Source organism: Mustela putorius, unplaced genomic scaffold (assembly GCF_011764305.1).
Source record: "Mustela putorius furo isolate JIRA1106 unplaced genomic scaffold, ASM1176430v1.1 tig00000129_pilon_pilon_pilon, whole genome shotgun sequence".
In the NCBI taxonomy this organism is placed as follows: domain Eukaryota; kingdom Metazoa; phylum Chordata; class Mammalia; order Carnivora; family Mustelidae; genus Mustela; species Mustela putorius.
This window is the reverse complement of record NW_025421290.1, coordinates 21472693-21478692: the sequence shown is the minus strand read 5'-3', so window position 1 is coordinate 21478692 and position 6000 is coordinate 21472693.

Sequence of the window (6000 nt, the reverse complement as noted above, 5' to 3'; positions counted from 1 at the left end):
CTTAATTTCCATGCACGAGGAGCTCTGTTTTGTAGGTGTGGCCTGTCTGGAGGGGCTGGATGGGAGATTAATCAGAAACATCGTTCACAGGCCAAAGCAAGCGAAAGGTGGAAGACAGTCTCAAGGGGGATGGCGAGACTGCAGGGTGGCTGTCCAGGCCCCTGGGGAGAGCACCATGACCATCTCATGGTTATTTTCCATCCCTGATGACCTATGGGAATTCCCTGATGCCTGTGTAGCTGTTTGCAATTTGTCCTTTGGCTAGAGCTTTCTAGATTGCTGGGAGAGAAAACCCTGATTTCTCCATTTGTATTCTGGGGTGCGTAAATAGCGAAGTTTTAGGGTCCCACCCTCTGGGTAGGGAGTGGCCCCAGGAACTTTTACCTAATATGTAAATGAGCTCCAGAGAATGAGCGGTCTGACTGAGATAGGTAGATCTAGACTGTCTGGAACTTCTGGGCCCAGATGGGTCCATCTGCAAACAAGGACTTAGTGTATCTCCTCCCAGCCCCGTTGTCCTTGGAGTTCTCTGAGGGAGCTTCCTCTCTGCCTAGAATTTTGAAATTCTCTGATGGAAGCTTGATGTAATGGCAAATGTACTTTGGAGGCCTCAGAATGTTTTCCACTCTTCACCAATCAACCTTCCACAAAGTAGTTTTTAAATCCTTCCCTAGCACTAATAAGGATTGAGAAACAATAGAGGTTTCATGCTCTTGTCCAAATTGCATGGAAAGTTCCAGGGGCAATGGGAGGGAAGGATGGGGAGGAGAATAAAAACAGAACATCACGGTCTCAGGATGTCCAGCTTAAAATATTAGCCTCTGAAACTCACAGCTCCAAACATGTCACCAAGTCTGTAAATACCGTTCGCCTCACCTGGGGTTGTAAAGCTAACATTGTTTTGCTCCCTGGCTTTGCATGCACGGTCTTGTTTGACTGCAGGACATTGTTCACCCAACCACCGCCTTCCACGGGCCTCTCTGGGATTCCAGGACCACCAGGGACTGCCTAGGAAGGGAAATTCGTTATACCACTGCTCCCAAGAAGGGACCACCTGGGCCCATACTCACAGCTCATGAAACTTTTCTGTAGTTCTTCCAGGTTATACCACTTTCTGATCACTTCATTATCTTTTTGGAAAAGCAATCACATCTGTAAATATTGCCTAAGACCCCCACAGTGCTCAGAGCTTTGAGGAAGCATTCTTGGGGCACATGTTCTGGGATAAGGTTGGGGGACACACAGACTCAGGGAGACAGAGTGGTCTCTGTCTGAAATAGAGACCATGTGCAATAGTCTTCAGGAAGGAGGTCAACTTTATTTGTGTGTGCAGCAGACAAAAAGAGACATGAGTTAAGAAAGAGAGGACTTGGGGGTTCCAAGCTACCCAGAAGTGTGGCTGAGGGTTGGGGGAGAGAGCAGAGGGCAAGGCTGGAGCTGGACTGCAGAAGATGGACAGAGCCTAGAAAGATATTGTAAGCCAAGGGAGCGGAAGGAGCAGGATAGGGGGCGGGTTTGTAGGTCAGTCTCAGGTGGAGTTCATCAGGGAAGGCATGGTAGAGCAGAGTGGAGTGGCGGCAGCATGGGGCTCCATCATGGAGGTCTTGCAACGTTTTTTTTCACTGTAAGTTCTGGTGTGCTCTTTTCCAAATAAAGGCATATTGCCAGCAAAAACATCCAAAAACCTGACATTTGCTCCAGACCTCTTCTTCCTGTCTCCTCCCTTGTACCCACTAGTAAGCCCCCAAGCATGGACCAACCCCAGACAGGTGGTTTGCCCAGTTATCATGGGTGCCTCATGGACAGTCCAGGCAGCTTTCCCTCTGCGGGGAGCTTCATTCTGCCAAGGGAGCTGGACTGGGAAGAGCCTGGATCAAGGGTTTGAGCTGTGTCTCTACAGGCTACCATGTTGGGAGGGCCGGTGGCAGTCGCCAGGAGCTGGCTGGCGTCAGAGAACAATCTGGTAACCACTGAAAAGACCCCCATGCTCAGAGGGTAGATGAGCCCACAGACACTGGCTTGGCTTGGCTCACCTTGGCTGGGAGCATTTCCGGGAGAGAAGAGCGGGAAAGAGATGGGTGGTGAGAGGAGGAAAGGGTCTTTGGAGTTGAAATGAGATAATTGTGAGCCCCTAGCTGCAAGCAGACAAGTGCTGGCCTTGGACCACATTGCTGGCAGGTGTGACTCAGGGGTCACTATGGCCTGAAGGACTCCAGTGGGAGATGAGCGTGGAATGGACCTGCCAGGGCGGCAATGCGGGCAAAGGGGAAGACTAAAAGACCCAATGGCAAGGAAGGCGAGGTGGACATGTAATGAGACAGAAGATGTGAGGGCTCTGGATGGGAGAAGGAAAGCTGTTGCTGGGGATTGCTGGGGATGGGCCACTCCCAGAGGTAGGAGCTATGCTAGCGGTTCTTGGACACTTTCCATGACCACCTTCTTCATGGATTCACGAGACCAAGAAGCGAAAGTAAGGGAAGAAGGGCTTCTGAGCAGAAATGCCCCATAAACAAAGACTGATTGCCACCAGCAGAGCTGGAGGAGGGGAGGGGGGCACACTTGCCACTCCTCCCTTCCCTCAGAATGAGGACTTTCTCACTCAACGCCTGTCCATCTGTCCATCCATCCCGCCAAGCCCCAGAGCCCCATGCTGATTTCCTTTGGAAGAGCCCCAGCTCCTGGAGTGGCCGCAGCAACAGCAGGGCCCATGGACGGCTCCAATCCCCAACTTCCCATCACAGGCGAGGGTCGGCCTGGTCTGTGGAAGTTAAAATAACACACTAGCTGTTTATGAGCAAGAGCCTTCAATAAAGTCATCGGTTGGTTCTCTAGGCAGCGTGTCTAATCTTCTCTGGCTGCCTTTCTAGCCGGCGGCTCCTGATCTATTTTGGTCTTTCTCTTCTTTGACTCATTCTGGGACTTCCGTGCCATAAATCTGGGCCCCCTCCAGTGCCTGGTCCCACCAGCAGGCAGACAATTCAGAATTAGTTGTGGTCATGGTTGTCCAAACTGACAGGCAGGGAAACTGAGGCACAGCAGGCTCCAGGACCTTGTCTTGTCTCCCACGGTGACCCAGGAACACAGCTGCCAGGAAGGCCCAGGGTTCTGGCTGGGACTGTCACGCCGGGGTTTGTAGGGAAGGCTGAGGGCCATGTGAACTGCTGTAAAGCTCTTACTGGGCCATACTCAGTACAAATCCCAGAGCCCTGGAGGTAAATGAGACTACAGTGTGTGTGTGTGTGTGTGTGTGTGTGTGTGTGTGTGTGTGTCTGCCTCTCAGGGTTGATGGTGGTGTTTGAAATCATCCCCATTCCTGGAATTTGACAAGCACAGTCTAGAGAAGGATCAGAAAACCCAAAATAGTGGGGATGAAAGAGAACAAAGAGCCTTCCCAAAGCCATGGTTCAAGCTGTGGGCAAAATGTCTTCCTGTTTCTCATGCAAAGCCCCTGCCGCTGGGCCCAAGGGGCTGGATGGGCTGGTTTGGCCAGTCCAAGGTCAAGGCTGAACTCCCGACTCCAATCCCTCCGGCTGCCCCAGGCCTCTCTGGGTGCAGGCTGATGTGTTCTGGAGAGGGGAGTGGGGGTCCGGGGAGGCAGGCAGGCTGTTAGGGTTTCAGACACTTTCTAGGTGCCTCGGGGGACCTACATATTTCCTATGTAAAGTTCAGTCTGTTTGCAATTAGGCCTCTCTTCTTTGCTTATTTCCGGAGAGATTAAAAATAGCGAAATCAGCTTAATCTGGGACTCTCTGAGATCAACAAGGCCACTGTTTCCAACAGCATGAAAATACCAAGTGGTCCCACCCATGTTCATGGGTCACACCGCATGGCAGGCCTGGTGGGCTTTCTGTAATGAAGGAACTTTAAGTTGCATGAGTTCTCAACAGATAAGACTCTGTTTTTTGACCCCAGCAAGGATATTTTCAACTAAAATGGAAGGGATTCCACACCGCTTCGGGTCTGAAATCCTCTCTTTTCCTTCTAAATGAGCTCAAAGCTCTGAACGCCTTGTCTGAAAAGCCCACCTTGGTTCAATTACTTCACCGGTTTTAGCCTCTCCTTAGGGATTCAGCCACAGAGCACATCCTGGGCAGCTTCAGATACAAGGACACTGCCCCCAACCTCTCACTGTGCTCTGTGCTCTGGGAGGCCGGGAGCCTTGTCACTGTCTTCAGCAGGTCTGGGGAGGAACAGCTACCATCTGGGAGCTGGCTCTTCAGGCCAAGGAGGGCCACAGGTTGGAGGAATGCTCCCTTTCATGTGCTGCATTAGTCAGAATGGGAGCACTCTGCTGCCATAACAAAAAGCCCCATGTGTCATTGGTTACACCACCTGGGACTATGATGTCGGACTGCTGTAGTCATGGGGGACAGGATGGATGCTTGCTGAGATGCTTTTAAGGGCCAGCCCTTTAAGTGTCTGACGTCACTTTTATCCACATTCCTTTGGGCAAAAGCTAGTCACATGCAAGGGAGGCTGGGAAACGTGGGATTTGGGTGAGCGGGCATCATTGGAGGCTTTGGCCAGCCATCACTAGCCATAAGGGCACTGAAGCTTAAGGAGCAGCATCAGAGAAACCTCTTAAGGCTGCTGGCAGAGCAGTACTATGAACTGATGGGGCCTGTCTCCCCTCCACCCACCCCCCAACTGTTTCCTCTTGGCCTAGATGTCTGCAGGAGTGTGGCTGCCTTAGGGAGGCATCCTGGAACCTAGCCCCAGGCTGGATGCCAAGACGAAGCAAGTCGTAGGTAACTGGGGTGACTAAGATGAAGCACCTGAGTTATTTGTGACCATCAGAAGGCAGGGTGAGACCCTTTGGTTGGCAACACAGGGATCTGTAATAACTTGTCCTTATTGGGGCCACAAGTCAGGTTTCCTAGCAGACGCACCAGGTGAAAGGTCTTCATGTGTGCTTTCAATGAGGTTCTCCTACAGGAAGCACCTGGGGGTGGGCACTCCCTCCTGTGTGCCTTAGCAGGCACCCAAGGGTGGTCTGCTCTCAGCTAGGACACTGGGGCATATGTCTTTAGTCACTGGGGACCTTGGGACAGGGCTAAGGGCTTTTCTGGGATGGTGTTGGGAGAGAAATTCTGCAAATAGTGAAAAGTCAACCAACGGAGATTTAATAAATAAGGGCTGATTCACATATTTTAACATCAATAGAATTAATAAAGCATTTCCTCCCAACGGAATTAAATGATTATCATGGATTTTCTTCTCTGCTGAGAAGAAATCCTTTGTCAAAGGGATTCTCTTTGTAGTGTCCATCTTGGCCTTGTCTTGAGAATTTAAAGCTGAACCCTCACTAATATGTGGACAAGCAGGTGGGCATATTGGTTCACACTGGGTGCGACAGTTCATTTTATGTGTCGACTTAGCTAGGCTGTGGTGCCAGTGGTCTGTTCAAACACTAGCCCAGATGTTTCTGTGAAGGTATATTTTAGATGTGAATCACATCTACAATTACTTTAGTAAGGCAAATGATCTTCCACAATGTTGGTGGGCCTCATTCAATCAGTTGAAGGACTGAATTGCGAAGGTGGAGAATTCCCAAAGAAGGAATTCTGCCTCCAGATGGCAGCGCAGAAAATCTATCTGAGTTTCCAGCCTTCAGACTCAAGATCGAAACATCATCTGTGACCCGAATCCAGCCTACCTGTTCCCCTGCAAGAACCCAAGAGACAATTCCTTTACTCTCTCTCAATCTGTCTCATTCTATCTATATCTATATCTATATCTATATCTATATCTATATCTATATCTAATCTATATCTATATCTATATCTATATCTATATCATATCTATCTATATATCTCCTATTGGTTCTGTTTTTTCTAGAGGACTCTAACTCTGTACAACTAGGAGGAAAGCCGATTAAATTAGAAGTCATTTCATGTTTAGCAGACATTTATATTAATTCATAGGGAAAGGGAGTGAACTAAAGAGAACTACAAGTCATGATGTATAAATAAGAGGTTTCATTATAGCAGTAATATTTGC